Raw genomic sequence first — 17330 nt, forward strand, 5'->3', positions numbered from 1 at the left:
CTTTATCTTTCTAAGGACCCTCCAGAATGCTTTCCAAAGTGGTTGTATAAGTGTACATTCCCACCAGCAGTGTAACAGGGTTCCTCTTTCTCCACATCCCCTCCAGCAATTGCCGTTGGCTGACTTGAGGATGTCGGACATTCTGACTGGGGTAAGGTGGTATCTCATGGTTGTCTTTATTTGCATTTCCTTCACCACCAGGGATGATGAACATTTTCTCATGTGTTTCTTTGCCATTTTTATTTCTTCCTCTGAGAAGTCCCTCTTTACTTCCCTTGCCCATTTAGTAATTGATTTGGTAGGTTTAGGAGGGATTAGTTTCTTGAGTTCCCTGTATATATTGGATGTTAACCCCTTGTCCGATATATTGCTGGTAAATATTTTTTCCCAATTAGTTATTTGTCTTTCTAGCTTGGTTTCAATAGATTTAGCTGTGCAGAAGCTTTTTATTTTAAAGTAGTCCCATTTGTTGAGTCTCTCTCCAATTTGTTGTGATCCTGGGACTCTGTTCAGGAAGTTCCTTCCTGTGCCTATTAGTTCAAGTGTCTCTCCTACTCTGTCCTGCAGTAGTTTCAGAGATTCAGTTTTAATGTTAAGATCTTTAATCTACTTTGAGTTGATGTTGGTACATGGTGATAGGCTGGGGTCCACTTTTAGTTTTCTGCATGTAGCAGCACAGTTTTCCCAGCACTAGTGGTTGAAGAGGCTGTGTTTCTTCCATTGTATATCTTGGGCTCCTTTGTCTAATATCAGCTGGTTGTAGGCCTGTGGATTTATTTCTGGATCTTCTATTCTGTTCCATTGGTCTTCTGGTCTGTTTTTGTGCCAGTACCATGCTATCTTTGTTATTATAGCTCTGTAGTATAGTTTGAAGTGCAGCATGGATATCCCTCCCATTTTGTCTTTATTCCCTAGAATTGGTTTGGCTATTCTAGGTCTTTTGTTGTTCCATATGAATTTTTGGACTGTTTTCTGTTTTTTAGTGATGTAAGTCATTAGAATTTTAATAGGAATTGCATTGAATTTGTATATTAATTTTAGCAGTATTGCCATCTTCACTATATTAAGTTGGCCTATCCAAGAGCATGGGAGGTCTTTCCACTTCCTAGTGTCTTCTGAAATTTCTTTTTTATCCTTTTATAGTTTTCATTAAATAGTTCTTTTACATCTTTGGTTAGGTTAATTCCTAAATATTTTATTTTGGGGGAGGTTATTGTGAATAGGGTTACTCACTTTATTTCCCTCTCTTCTTGTACATTGGCAGTGTACAGGAAGGCAGCTGATTTTTGTGGGTTTATTTTGTATCCTGCTACTTTGCAGAAGTGATTTATGATTTCTAAGAGTTTGGGGATGGAGTTTTTGGGATCATGAAAGTATAATATCATGTTGTCTGCAAAAAGGAATAGTTTAACCTCTTCTTTCCCTATGCGGATCCCTTTCATGTATTTTTCTTACCTTATTGACCTGGCTAAGGGTTCCAGGATCCTTGCATTCTTCCTGATTTTAGGAGAATTGGTTGTAGCTTTTCCCCATTAAGTATAATATTGGCTATTGGACTGTCACAAATGGTTTTATTGTTTTAATGATCCTTCTATTTCTGTTTTCTCCAGAGCCTTTAGCATGAATGAATGTTGAATTTTATCAAAGGCCTTTTCTGCATCTGTGGCGAAAATCATGTGATTATTGACCTTGGCTCTGTTGATGTGTTGGATTACATTTATTGACTTACAGAATAAAATAGGTCCCAATATGATAATACTAGGAGACTTCAACACACCGCTCTCACCAAAGGACAGGCAAAGAAGCTACCAAATTAAGTGAGGCCATACTTCAAGCGGAATTAACTGACATATACCAAGTATTTCACCATAAAACAACACAGTACACATTCTCAGCAGCTCATGGAACGTTCTCCAAAATAGACCATATCATAGTTCATGCAAGAAACTTAAGCAAATACAAATGGATAACATAATCCCCTGTATCCTAGCTGACCATAGTGGAATCAAGCCAGTTCTCAGTAACAAAGCATACCGCAGAAATTTCTCTAATACATGCAAATTGAACAGCACACTCCTTAGCAATGCCTGGGTAATGGAAGAGATCAGAGAAGAAATACATTTCCTATAACTCAATGAAAATGAAAAAAACCTCACAAAGAAACTTGTGGGACACAGCAAAAGCAGTCCTGAGGGGCAAATTTATTGCCCTCCTTGCCCACATCAAGAAAATGGAGACAGACCAAGTAAATAATCTCATGTTGCAATTAAAGCAGCTAGAAATACATTAAAAAAATGGAACCTAAAGTTACTAGACGGAGCCAGATAACCAAATTAAGAGCAGAGATTAACCAATTAGAAAATAAAAAAAAAATTACAGCCAAAATTAACCAAACAAAAAGCTGGTTCTTTGAAAAAATAAACAAAATTGTTGGACCGTTTGCAAGAATAATTAAAAAAGGAAGAGAGGAAATCCATTTTAACAGGATTAGGGATGCCACGGGAAAAATCATAACACGTACCCAAGATATCCAAATAATCCTAATGGACAATTTTCAAAAATTAATCTCTAAAGGAAGAAAACCTGGCAGATATTAATGCATTTTTAGAGAAATCCAAGTTGTACAAACTGAGCAAAGAAGAAACCTATTGAATAAGCCAATATCCTACGAGATACAGGATGCTATTAAAAGTCTTCCAACCAAAAAAGCCCAGGACCAGATGGATTCATAGCAGAATTCTATAAGACCTTTAAAGAAGAACTAATACCCACACTCCTCAAGCTCTTCAGAGAAACAGAGAATGAGGGAGCTAACCCAAACTCATTCTACGAAGCCAACATCATACTCATCCCCAAACCAGGCAAAGACCCAACCAAAAAGGAGAATTACAGGCCAATTTCCTTGATGAACACAGGTGCAAAGATCCTTAACAAGATTCTAGCTAAAAGAATCCAGAAACACATTAAAAAAATCATACACTATGAGCAGTTAGGCTTCATCCCAGAGATGCAGGGATGGTTTGACATTGTAATGATTTTAATGACAAGTTTATTTTGTCAGATATAAGGATTGCTACGCCTGCTTTCTTACTAGGGGCATTTGATTGGTAGATCCTTTTCCAACCCTTCACTCTGAGTTTGTTTGCATGTTTGGCTTAGAGGTGGGTCTCCTGAAGGCAACAGATGGATGGGTCATGTTTTAGGATCCAAACTGCAGTTCTTTTTCTTTTGGTTGGTGAAGTAAGCCCGTTAATCTTAAGAGATAGTATAGAGAGATGCATTATAGTCACTGTTTTTCTTCTTTCCTTTCCTCTGTCCTTGCTCAGATAGACTTCTATTAATGCCTGTCTGGGTGCAGGTCCCTGTTCCTGGTTGCTTTTCTCAGGTTGTGTTCCACCTCTTAGTAGTCTTTGTAATGCTGGCTTAATGTTTATGTATTAATTTAGTTTTTCTTTGCTCTTAAAAATTTTCAGTTCTCCATCGAATGTGAATGCTAACTTTTCTGAGTATATCAGTCTGGGTTGGCAGTTATTGGCTCTCAGGGCTCATGTGGTACTTTCCCAGACCTTTCTTGCATTCAGTGTTTGTGTGGAGAGATCTGTAGTGATTCTAATATTTTTCCTATAGTAGTATAGCTCCTTCAATTTTGCTGCATGCAAGATTGTTTCCTTCTCATTCAGATCTATCATTTATTCTATAATGTGTCTAGAAGTGTTTCTCCTGGGATCCTGCATGTTAGGTGTTCTATATGCTTCTGTTATGTGGGTAAGATGTTCTTTTTTGAGATGGGGAAAATTTTCACCGATTATCTTGTGGAATAGTTGTTGCATTCCCTTGCTTTGATATTCCTCACCTTCTTATATGAAGGTTGAATTTCGTGACACTATCTGCTTGCCCTTGAATTTCCCTTTGGTATAATTTAAGTGATTTTTCCATATCTGTCATTTTTTTGTTCCAGTTGATGTATTGTGTCTTCTGTATTCCATTTTGTTCACTCTGTTAACTGTGGCTTCCATTGTGGTTTGCATGGAGGAAATGGACTCATTGTTGATTTCAATGGATTCAATGTTGGTTTTCAAAATACTAATCTCACCTCTTAATGAGGTGTGTACTGCCTCTATTTTGTCACTTATCTCATAGCTTAGTGAGGTGTGTGCTACCTCTATTTTTGCATGCATCTCCTGTTTGATGTCCTGCACCTCTTTTGGTATTTCAACCTGGTGTTCTTTCAAATTCTGGTCTATTTCTCACTTTATTTCTTGAGTCATTGCCTCCAGCATGTCTTGGATGTAGTGTTTGTCTTCCATTCCTGCTTTGCTCCCAGTGGGGCTCTCCCCTGGGTTGCTGCTGGCTTTTAGAGATAGCTTGCTATCCTAGGTGTTGATAAACCTTGTAATATTTCTCTGTGATTTTCTCATGGTTATTCGGGATTATTGCAGACTAATCTGAAATTTTGTTTTGGTCAATAGGTGTCTGTCTTTGCTTGGTTACTGTTTCTGTGCTGGTAGAGAGAGTCTGTACCTGATCTCGGTTCTGTTGGTGGCCGACCTCCAGCTGCTGGTCTGACCCACACAGGATTCTCAGCTCTCTGCTGTAGATCACTGGCAGTTCCCGCCTTTACAAGTGATGAGCAGCCTAGACTGCTCCTGTTTATTCCTACAGGTGTTCTTGGCAAGTTCAGATGTGCTGGATGTACTTTCCCAAATGCTGGAGTCTGCTATGGTCTCCTGATGTTTTGTTTTGTTTTACATTTTTGGCTATTTGTGGGCTTGAACTCTGGTCTTGGGTGCTGTCCCTCAGCTCTTCAGCTCAGGGCTGGAACCCTACCATTTGACCCATAGCACCACAACTGGCCCTTTCTGCTTATGTTTTGCTAAGGAATCAGATCCAGGGCCTCTTGCAATCACTGTACTGCTGAGCACATTACCAGCCTGAGCTCCTGACTATTATCGGGTGCTGGAGGCCTGTGTTGTTCAATTCCTAGCCTAGAATACATGGGTCAGGTTCTTGTGGGGTTTGAGCTTCTCTTGTCCTGAACCCCCTGCATCTTTTGCTGTCACAGGCATGATTACCAGGAGTGCAGTTCCCTGTTTTTCTCCCCTCTGCTGAGGCGTATGCTCAGCTTCTGATTTCAGTTGGGAGGAGTTGGTTATGTTGCTCAGGCACCAGATCCCCAGGCCTGGTCCCAGACCCCAGCCTGGGCACACCTGTTGGACCTGTGCTGCTGTGTATCCCACCTAGATTACGCAGCTTGGAGTACACAGTTCAAATTTCTTCCACCGTTGGGTGTCTTGACCCAGTGGCGCTGTTCAAGGCTTGGGCGTTAACGCTTCCTTCCAGGGTCTCTCTTGTTCTAGCCTGGCCAGCTGAGTGTGATCCATGGGCTGGTGGACCTCTTGAAAAGTTTCTAGTTTTAGTGGGTCCTGTGGTGCAGGTTTTGGGGTAGGGGTTCTGCGGATTCCCACAAGCTTTTGAGGAATACACTGTCTCCCTTGAGGAATACACTGTCCCCTTCAGGGTACTCACCCTGGAGCTAGTTGTTTCTGTGTGATGTAGGTTGTTGGTTGCCATTGCAGTCACAGTTCAATTGAGGTGGTTGTGGGATAGGCTGAGAGGTGGTGGCTCTGTGTGTTTCTTTTCTGTCAGTGCCTCCATTGACACTGTTTGGGTCCGCTCCACGGGATGGGCCTCCGGCCTCCACCCGAGGGGTGGGGAGGGCCTCTGTGCAGGTACTGATTGCTAGGGTTTGTCTCTGTTTGCGCTCTCTGGATCAGCATCAGTTCCTTTCAGTTCTGCTCTGGTGTTCTGTGGGCATCTCATGTATCTCTGAGGTTCCTGCCATGGGGCTGAGTGGCTTTGGTGGGATGGAGCCTCTCTGCTCCAATGGAGAGTGAGGGGAAGGGGTGGGATCTTTGTGTAAGTTCCCTGCTCAGAGGATTCTTCATTCGTCAAGATCAGCCAGTCTGACACTGTTACCTCAGGGGTCTTTGGTGCGGGTGATCTGCAGACAACTCCCTGTGTCTCTGGGCCACCGGCAGCTCCCACCAGGCTGGGCTGGCCATGGCTTGGCACGCTGCTTTGTGGCCAATAGACATTGGGGGAGGCGTCTTCAAGTTTCTCTGTTATGAAATTCTTCTTTTCAATTTCTGTTTTTCTCTGGATGTTGATTTTTGTTGTTGTTGTCGGTCTCTTGGGGAGATTAAACGTTGGAACTCAAACTCTCTTTTTGGTTGGGGAGAGCTGTGGCATTCCCCTACTTCCCCGTCACCGTCTTGTACCCCCTCGAGTTTTTGCTTTTTTTATTCAGAAATAATTTTAATTTATCTGTTGAAATGAGTACTAAAGAAACTAAAGATATTTCTGGTGCTTATGTGAAAAATTATACTTTAAAATATTCTGTATTCTGTTTGTATAATGCTCATAATCTATTTTATTCTTTCCTAGATATAAGACTTTGAATTCTACATTGTTTTATAATATATAGGTTCATTAATAAATGTGTCCTTTCAGATTGCATTCCATACCAAAACAGTTTAAGATTCCTTTTTTACTAGGTCCTTATAGTATATTTCTTTGGAATAAAATGACAATGTTGTCTAATTTTAAAGTTTTATAATGATTATGCTATATAAAGGCCTTTCTAAGGTGAAGATTTAATACACTGATGTCAAACTTTTATTTATATGAATTACATATATTGTTACACTTGTAATTTTGTAATCAACTTTTTAATAATTGTTTTTCATTTCTTGCGTCTGAAGAATGAAAAATCTGGAATAATTCACAGATTTTCATATCATCCTTTGCAATTGCCATGTTAATCTCTGTATTGGTGTAATTTGGGTACATGTGCTGCTGAAGCATGTAATGTCCTCTAAATTTAGGTAGTTAATGATGCAATATTTATACAGGATTATATCCTTGGGTGCCTGTTTGTAACAAGGAAACCTTATTGTTCCTAACAATGCTACTGATCTTATTTCCCTAAAATTCTGTGTATAATGGAAAATAATTATATTGTTCAGTTTGTAATTTTTTTGTCAATGACTATTTTAAATCTTTTTCATTTTAGTTTAATCATACATTGAAGCATTTTTAGCTAGGTCCAAAGGGGATGGCTTTTTCAAGTACTTATTTATTCAACTGAGTTTGCTCTGTGTAGCTAACGGATTCAAAGTAAGCCTTGCGTAAGAGCTACTTCTAAACTTCTGCAGCTGAAATTTTCCCAAATGCGGTCTCATTGGCACAAACGTCTACCTGACACTTTACCCTTCTTCCATGTAGGATCAGACCAACCAGAATATCTTACCCTGATCGCGTAAATTGTCTTACTTGAACAAAATAAATCTTAGTTCCAAGGGATCATAGAAAAATGAATATTTCAGACAGAACTTTTCAGATTGGAAGGTTTTTATCAAAATATAATTGTTTATCATACCTACCATTTTAAAAGTAGCTAAAGCCAAGAAGGTGAAAAAATGGTTCATATGCATGATTACCTAATGTCCTGGCCTATCTACCTTCCAACCAGGCAGGAACTTAGACTACTGCCTTTCTTTCACCAAATATTTTCATAGCTCCAGGAGAAGTCCATATGTTTCTCCTTGTTATTAGGCCTTAAATTGGTAATGTTTCCCCTTGCCTTCAGTCTGTAAATCTACAAAAGGTAAAGGTTTAAGTCTAACTCTATCAAACACTGAGGTAGAGATAATGGAAAAATTCTTTAAATCAGAGTTGCTTTTGATACCCTAACCAAAACAGAACAATGCAAAACATGTGCCATTTTATTATATTATATATAGTTATATATTTTATATTTATATGTGCTGATTTTATATTTCACACAGTGAAACTTACTAGAATCAATTGATAATTTGACAAATAAAGTGATATTTATTTATTCCTATAAATATAATTGGAATATAAATAATTAGGTTTAGAATATATATTAGAATATAAAAAGTATCAATGCAATGTCTTCGGTATACACTTGCGATACCTTCTAATTGCTCATGGTCTTCTGAATTCACATTGTTAAAAATCAATGTGTTTTCCTCTAATCTATAAGAGATTTTACTCTGATGCTCTGTTTATTGTTTTAACTCACTGGTCCCAAACTGTTTTTCTACATATTTCTGATGCATTCCTACATATTATACTCCAATTGTCCTAATACGATATCTAAAAGACATTATTCTTCTATAGACCCATGGGTCCTAATATCTTATGGCTTAGTTACCTGCATCATCAGATAACAGGGGCAAGACTTCTCAACTAGGCTTATGCAACATGCCAGCAGACAGTAACTGAAAATCCATCTCAATTTCTCATTTCTTATATTTCAGGGCTCCAATTCCTTGAGAAACAAGAATTAGCAGCAAGCAATTGTGTAATGTAAGGCAACTTAAAATGAAAGATGAAGTCTCAAAATGGAGAGAAATTACTGTATTTCAAACTGAATTTACAGATGACCAGCCCATATGAGTGAACAAGATCAGAAAGTGTCACAAGATTATTTTTAATACCCCTCCCCTAATGACTAACGTAATATTTCAGTCCAGCATTAGTCGGCCCAAAAAATAGTTCCTGGAAGGATAGATCCGTGATTGATCTACCATGGTCAGGAAAACGACTTAGAGGTTAAATGTAATTCAGCAAAACATTAATTGAGAAGATTGTTTGTGCTTCAAAACACTGGTACTTTAGTACAACTTCGTTCTCTTGTATAAAAATGTTGTCATTCTCAAACCAACCTACATTTAATCTCCTGAAAGTGTATTCCTTTTCAAATAAACTTTTTGAAATCACACTTACCAAAATAACATTTGATAAGTAGATGACACTTAGTGACATTACAAGTTTTTCAAGTGTAGGGAGCAAGTTACAATACAGTTGATTCATTTACCCAGCACTAATGTCAGACAGGTTCAACCATTCATTAAAGTCTAGAAATAGTACCACGCACCATTTGTGTTGCTCAGTAGGTGCCTTCCAGAAATTTGTTAAATAGGTCAGCCTCCCATATTTCAACCCTAAACATTAGCTAATAAAGTAAATTTCATCACTTAATAAGGGGCATTTTAAAAAGTCACAAATACTTGCCTTATCATATGCTGTTTTGTTTTCCCTCTGTCTAACACAGTAAGAAATATGTCTTTAAGTCTTGAATATGGGTACTCATTTGAGATGTGACAAAATATATCTTCTATTTCTATCATATACTTCTATAGTAGTATATGTAACTTTTCTTCTTTTTCCAAAACTTATATGTAGTAGAAAGTTTTATTCCATGTAAAATAAAATAATCACACATATTGTACAAAACCATTTATAAAAACTGGTAGTTAAGAATACATTCAAAGCCATTTTTAAACTTTCTTGTTGACTAATGATTAATCTTGAAATGGATGAGAATATAATCATGTATAGGTGTTTCAAGTCTCCAGTCTTGCAAATTGTTATTGCAGATGAATGAATTATGGAAATATAAGCTGACATTAGTTCAAGTATGTGCAGGACTGAAACTCCATGGAATGTATGTAAACCTTTCAAATATTAACAAACAGTTTAACAGAATGACTATCAGGAAGTTGAAACCAGAGAGCCATAATAGTAAAGACATAGAATGAATGAAAAATGGAACAAGGGGCAAGTACAGCTAGAATACTCAATGTACACATTTGAGAAAGGAAGTGGTAAATCGGAAATAAATCTTGGAGAAGGGGGTGGTTGAGAATGATAGAAGGTGTCACTGTGATCCAGGAGCAATGGATAATTAGGTGGACATATTTAATTGTAAGACACTTGCACAACCTTTGGAAATTCAGTTAAAAAACACAAAAACACATAAAAATCACAACCAAACAGCAATCTGTAGGGAGTATGAATATGACCTCTCAAAAATTTTAAGCAGTTAATGGAGGAAAGTCTTAGTAAAAGCAAACAAAAATGTTCAAAGAGGATAGTTTGGCGTAGGGGAGGATTCTGAACAGATTTAAATAGATTATCTAAGGTTATAAATCACCTATATCTGCTGCAAATATTATCTTTCTGAACTTGATACTCCAGTCCTGAGCCACAATTGAGAGCTTGGAAATATGTAATGGAAGAAACAAGATGAAGAACCCATTACTCCACTGTAGAGAAAGCAATCCTCTATTTTTTCTCTTATCTCTCTTCACTACATTTTATTCATACTTTTAGGTCAATTCATTTTGAATTACATTTTCCTTCTTTATTCTGGCAAAGTAATTGGTCAAATAATTCACTAAAAGTTATTTGCCACTTTTTTTGATTATGCTGTTTAATTGACTAAGCAAGTCCATTAAATTTTCCTCTTGCATTTTGTTGCCATGAATCAACATCTATGTTAATGAGGACAAATCTAATGTAAAAATTGTCTCCAGAAAACCAGTCCAAGAAACTGTGATTACAAATACTTGGCTAACTTTTTTCTTTTTCCTTTACCTTGAAAGTCTTCTTGTGTCTAAATTGCCCAGAAAAATAGGTACTCCATCACTTTTTCTTTCAATCAATTCTAAACTCAAGGATATATTTTGCTAACAAGATGCTTAGAGGAAGCCAAAATATACTCCATTTTTATATTCTCACTTAAGACTCTCCTTAGATACCATATCAGGAACAGTGAAGTTTTTCTTTGCAAAATTATTTCAATATATTATTTTTCTCTTGTTCTTGCATTTGCTCACCAAGATGTATGGAGAAGAATAGAGGTAAATCACCCATACCTTAGAAGACAGGTCTGTTACAAAAGGACAATGCTTCTGTGTCCTACTTCTATGTCCTCCTCTCAGCAATTTCCTGATTTCCAATTAAACACAGCTTCTTGGCTATTGAAGCCTCACCCACTGCTTCATCTTGATAGTTTCTCTTTTAAAACTCTTTTAAGGGTAGAGACCCAGCTATATACAACCAATCTGAAAAAGATCCCAAACCTCAAAATCTAAAGGAGTTTTATGACTCTTCAGGAGGACGATTGGGAGACCTAGACCCCCCCATGCCAATCGTTTGATCATCACATTCCTGCCTCGGTTTGTCCCCTTTCCTATTGGCCAATATTCGTCGCTGTAACTGATCTGGATATGACCAGATGTCAGGAATGGTAGTGGTTAGAGCCCCGTTCTTTTTTTGTCTAGGAGACAACTCCTCTGCTACTTGCACTCTCAGCAATCACTGGCAACCCAATGACTCATATCCGTTTGCAGGTTTTGTACGTGTTCCTCCATTTATTGTTCTGGCTACTAATGACTCTCAGTTTTCCCAGGTTCAATTGATTCATCCGTGCACTAAAAGAGCAGTAGGATTGATCCTTGCAATTGGTGCGCAATCATCGCTACAGTGGCTTCAGCTACCACCACCGCTATATTGCTGTCCCAAAGCGTGTCCACCGCGCAACAGATAAACCAGCTGATCCCTCAACTGTCATCCATAGAATTATAACATTTACAAGTTGCCAATCATCTTAAGGGAGGCCTCCTTGTGCTCCAACAACCAATAGACTTGCTCCAAGAACAGATTACGTTTCTTTGATTACAACAAGGAGGACTATGTAATGCTATGACTACTTCTGTCTGTCAGCTTTCCACTCCCGCACCCAATTTCACTGAACTTAGTAACTACATCAAAGTCCCTAAGTCCCTTAAGTAGTTAAACTTCAACCAAAACCTGCTGCATGATGTTACCCACCTAAACCAGACCACCATTCAGCTTATTCCCGCTGTCTCCTTTTTAGAAGATGTGCTTAAAAAGTTACAACAATGGTTTTCGCCATCCTCTCTGGTCATCTGGGGAGGCCGTGCACTTGTAGGGCTAGGAATTATTAAATGCTTGCACTCCCGGCAAAAATGCCTCCAATGACGGGTCACCATAATGACGGTCCTTTTAAAAGAAAAGGGAAAATTTGTGGGTAGAGCCGGTCAGAACTGGTTGAGTCAGCTAGAGTAGCAGTTGAAGCACACTTCCTGCTCATAGAGACGGGACCCACAGGCACGTCTGCCTAGCTTTACAGCCATGAGCTGTCCATGCTCCCTACATGCCCCCTGGGGACCAATCAGTGCCTGTCACCAAGCAATGCCCATGATCAACTCCCCGCTAAGTAATTGGCTTGGAAGGACTCAGGAGGTTGGGAAAGCTGGGGCTATAAAATCCCAACCCTTGTGCAGAAATAAACCAGACCTGCTTAAGCCTGTTCTCCCAACGTGTGTTCCTTGAGTGCGTCGTTCACACTTACCTCCTGCCGGAGATCTAGCCCTACAATGTAGCAACGGGGGAGGCCTTATAGTCCTTCACCTTCATTAGACTTGAAGCTAAGAATCTGTGATTAGTTGGAAATCAGGCAAGAGCTAAGAGGAGGACAGAGAAATAGGACATAGGAGCATTGTCCTTTTGTAAAAGACACTGTCATCCATGGTATGGGTGATTCAACTCTATTCTTCTCCATACATCTTGTTGAACAAATGCAAGATGAAGAGAAAAAAATAATCTATTGAAATAATTTTGCAAAGAATAACTTCACTGTTCCTGATATGGTATCTAAGGATAGTCTTAAGAGAGAAGATAAAAGTGCAGTATTCTTCTGTTTCCTCTAAGCATCTTGTTATCAAAATATCTTTGAGGTTATAAGTGATTGATCCAAAAATTGGCAGAGTACTTATTTTTGAGGGCACTTTAGACACAAGAAGACTTTCAAGGTAAAAGAAAAAAGAAAAATGTATAGGTAAATATTTGTGATCACAGATTCTTGGACTGGTATTTTGGAGACCAAGTTTTACATTAGAGATTGTCCTCATTAACATTGATGCTGGGTTTCTGTGGCAACCAAATGCAAGGAGGAAGTTTAATGGACTCGCTTGGACAAGAAAACAGCATGATAAAAAAATGGCTTATAATATTTAGTGAATTATTTTGACCAATTACTTTGCCAGAACAAAGAAGGAAATATTTAATTCAAATCACTTGAATTAAACTTATGAATAAAAGTAGTCAATAGAAATTATAGAAAACGTAGAAGACTGTTTGCTCTCCAATGGATTAATGGGTTATTGATCTTGTTTCTTCCATTCTATCTTCACAAGCTATCAAGTGTGGCTCAGGACTGGAATATCCAGTTCAGACCAAGAGAACTCGCAGAAGAAAATATTTGCAGCATATGTAGGTGATTTATAACCTTAAACAATCTATTTAAATCTGTTAAAAATTCTCCTCTATGGGCTGGGAAGGTGGCTCAGTGGTAGAGCGCTTGCCTTGCATGCCTGAGGCCCTGGGTTTGGTTCCTCAGCACCACATAAGCAAAAAGAAAAACAAAAAAAAATTCTCCTCTACCCCAAATTGCTCACTTCGAACAGCTTTGTATGCTTTTCCCAAGATTGTCCTTCATTAACTATTTAAAATTTTGAGAGGTCATAATCGTACTCTATAGAGACTGCTGTTTGGTTGTGCTTTTTGTGTGTTTTTGTTTTTTGTTGTGTTTTTTCACTGAATTTCAAAAAGTTGTGAAAGTGTGTTACAAAAATGTCCATCTAATTGTCCAATGTTCCGGGATCAGAGTCATTCCTTCTATCATTCTCAACCAACCCCTTCTACAAGATTTATTTCCGATTTACCACTTCCTTTCTCACATGTGTATATTAAATATTCTAGCTGTACTTGCCCCTTGTTCCATTCTTCATTCATTCTATAGCTTTATTATTATTCCTTTAATATTATTAATATTAATTCAATTTCCTGATAGTCATTCTGTTAAACTGTCTGTTGGTACTTTGAAAGGTTTATATACATTCCATGGAGTTTCAATTCTGCATATACTTGAACTGATGTCAGCTCATATTTCCATAATTCATTCATCTGAAGTAACAATTTGCAAAACTGGAGACATGAAGCACCTAGACATGATTTCATTGCCCTCCATTTGGAAGATTAATCTGTAGTCAACAAGAAAGTTTAAAAATGGCTTAGAATATATTCCTAAATACCAGTTTTTATAAATGGCTTTGTAGAGTGGTGTGTGATTATTTTATTTTACATGGGATAATATTTTCAACTACCTATAAGTATTGGCAAAAGAAGAAATCTAAAATTTACTACTGTAGAGGAAAATGATAGAAATAGAAGACAGATTGTATGTCAAATCTCTGATGAGTACCCATATTCAAGACTTAAAGTCATATTTCTTACTATGTTAGACATATAGGGAAAACATAAAACACCATATGATAAGGCAACTATTCATGACTTTTTAAAATGTACTTATGTGATGAAATTTATTTATTAGCTAATGTTTTGGTTTGAAATATTGGAGGCTGATCTATTTAACAAATTTTCAAAGGCACCTACTGAAAAACACAAATGGTGGGGGGTACTATTCCTACACTTTAATGAATGGTTGAACCTGTTTGGCATTAGTGCTGGGTGAATAAATCAACTCTATTGAAACTTGCTCCCTACACTTGAAAGACTAGTAACCTCACTAAATATCATCACTTGTATAGTGTTATTTTGGCAAATGTGATTTTTAAAAGTTTATTTGAAAAAGAATATACTTTCAGCAGATTAAATGTAGGTTATCATTTGTTTGAGAATGACAACATTTTATACTACAGAACCAAGTTTACTGAAGTACCAGTGTTTTGAAGCACTAAGGATCTTCTCAATTAATGTTTTTTGAATTATATTTGACCTCTATTTCAAGTATTCCTAGCATTGGTAGACCAATTATGGATCTATCATTCAGGAACTATTTTTTTGCCTGCTGATACTGGACTGAAATCATTCATTAATCATTATGAGAAGGGTATTACAAATAATCTTGTGACATTTGTGGTCTTTTTCACTCATATGGCATGGTCATCTGAAAACTGAAAGTTTGAATTACTGTACTTTCACATTTTGTGATTTCATCTTGCATTTTAAGTTGCCTTGCATTTCCCAATTGCTCACTGCTAATTCCTGCATTTCAAGGAATTGGGGCCCTGAAATATAAGAAATGAGAAATTGAGATGGGTCTTCAATTACTTTCTCTTGGCATGTTGCATGGGCATAGGTGGGAACTTCTGCCCTAGTTATCTGATGAGGCGGATAACTGGGACCTGGGATCCTAGGACCCATGGATCCTGTAGAAGAATAATACCTTTTAGACACCATATCAGCAAAATTTGAGTATAATCAGTAGGAATGCTTCAGAAATATGGAGAAAAACAATTTGGGACCAGCGAGTTAAAACAATAAACAGAGCAGCAGGGTAAAATCCCTTATAGATTAGAGGAAAACAACATTTTTTTTTTACCATGTGAATTCAGAAGACCAAGAACACTTAGAAAGTATCACAAGTTTATACCGAAAACCTTGCATTGATACTTTTTATATTCTAATATATATTCTAATCCTGATTATTTATATTCCAATCTATTTATTGGAATAATATGAATTAATTTATCAAATTATCAATTAATTCTAGTAAGATCCACTGTGTGAAATATAAAATCAACACATATACGTATAAAATATATAATTATCTATAAGAAAAAGTTTTGCATTGTTCTGTTGTGGTTAGGGAATCAAAGGCAACTGTTTTAAAGTATTATTCCATTACCTCTACCTCATTGTTTGGTAGAATTAGAACTAAAGCTTTACCATTCGGGGATGTACAGCTTAGAGGCGAGAGGAAACACTGTGATTAAAAAACTACCAATTTAAGGCCTAATAACGAGGAGAAACATATGGACTTCTCCTGGAGCTATGGAATATATTTGGTGATAGAAAATCAGTGGTGTAACTTCCTGCTTGGTTGGATGGTAGTCAGGCCAGGACATTAGGTAATCATGCATATGAACAATATTTTCACCTTCTTGGCTTTAGTTACTTTTGAAATGGTAGGGTGTAATAAGCAGTTATATTTTGAAAAAATACCTTCTAGTCCGAACAGTTCTGTCTGAACTGTTCGTCTCTCTATAATCCCTTGTAACTAAGATTAGTTTTGCTCCAGTAAGACAATATATGCTGTCAGGGTAAGACATTCTGGTTGGGCTGTTCCTACATGAAGCAAGGGTAAAAGGTCAAGGAAACATTTGTGCCAGCAAGACCTCATTTGGGAAATTTTAAGCTGCAGAAGTTTAGAAGTAGCTCTAAGCAAGGCTTACTTTGAATCCATTAGCTCAACAAAGCTAAATCAGTTAATAAACAAGTACTTGAAAATCCATCACCTTTGCACCTATCTATAAAGGCTTCAAAGTATGATCAAATTTCAAATGAAAAAGACTTAAAGTAGTCATTTACAAAAACTTGCAAATGTGAGCAATCGAACAAACAACATAAGTTTTTTCCACCATACACAGAATTTTACAGAAATAAGATGAATAGCAATTTTGGGAACAATAAGGTTTCCTTGTTACAAATAGGCAACCAAGGATATATGCCTGTCTTAAGATTGCATCATTAATTACTTAAGTTTATAGGATACTACATGCTTCAGCAGCACGTCTACCCGAATTACAATACAGAGATTTATATGGCTCTTGCACAAGGATGATATGAAAATTTGTGAAGTATTCCATATTTTTCATTATTCAGATGCAAGAAATGAAAAACAGTTATTCAAAAGTTGATTACAAATATACAAGAGTAATAATATGTGTAATTCATAGAAATAAAAGTTAATTTGACATCAGTGTATTCAATCTTCACCGTTTTAGAAAGGCCTTTACATAGCATAACCTTTATAAAACTTTTGAAATAAGATAACATTGTCATTTTATCCCAAAGAAATAAAATTCTATAAGGACCTAGGAATTAAAAGAATCTTAAAATGTTTCTATATGAAATGCAATCTGAAAGAACACATGTATTAATGAATGTATGGATTATAAAACAATGTCGAATTCAAAGTATTATATCTAGGAGCGAATGAAATAGATTATGGACATTATACAAACAGAATACTAAATATTTTAAAATATACTTTTTCAGACAAGCACCAGAAATATCTTTAGTTTCTGTACTACTCATTTCAACAGATAAGTTAAAATTATTTCTGATTTAAAAAATCACAAACTCTATAGAAATCATTATAGATGTATACAAACAACTCGAATATATTTTGACATCAATGTCAGGCAATTCACTTGGAAGAATACCATGGAATACATGAATTTTTAAAGTAAGGTATTGCTGTTGCTTTGTATTGTGAAAATATTTTCTATGGAAACATAGGATGGACTGGCAATTTTGAAATTTAAGAAACTTAACTGATCCATTAGGACTTCGGAGAACAATTTGTACAGCTTTCCACAACTTCAAAGAGGTAGTGATACATACTT

The 17330-nt window shown here is 36.8% G+C and overlaps 2 pseudogenes; one reads left to right on the plus strand and one right to left on the minus strand.

Moving 5' to 3' along the window:
• Window positions 1-6765: 6765 nt before the first annotated feature.
• Window positions 6766-6864, minus strand: LOC138808672 (U6 spliceosomal RNA; annotated as a pseudogene).
• A 9613-nt stretch (window positions 6865-16477) lies between these two features.
• On the plus strand, window positions 16478-16574 carry LOC138808671 (U6 spliceosomal RNA; annotated as a pseudogene).
• Window positions 16575-17330: the final 756 nt, after the last annotated feature.

This window comes from Dipodomys merriami, unplaced genomic scaffold (genome assembly GCF_024711535.1).
Source record: "Dipodomys merriami isolate MVZ:Mamm:240054 unplaced genomic scaffold, mDipMer1.0.p SCAF_466, whole genome shotgun sequence".
Classification (NCBI taxonomy): Eukaryota; Metazoa; Chordata; class Mammalia; order Rodentia; family Heteromyidae; genus Dipodomys; species Dipodomys merriami.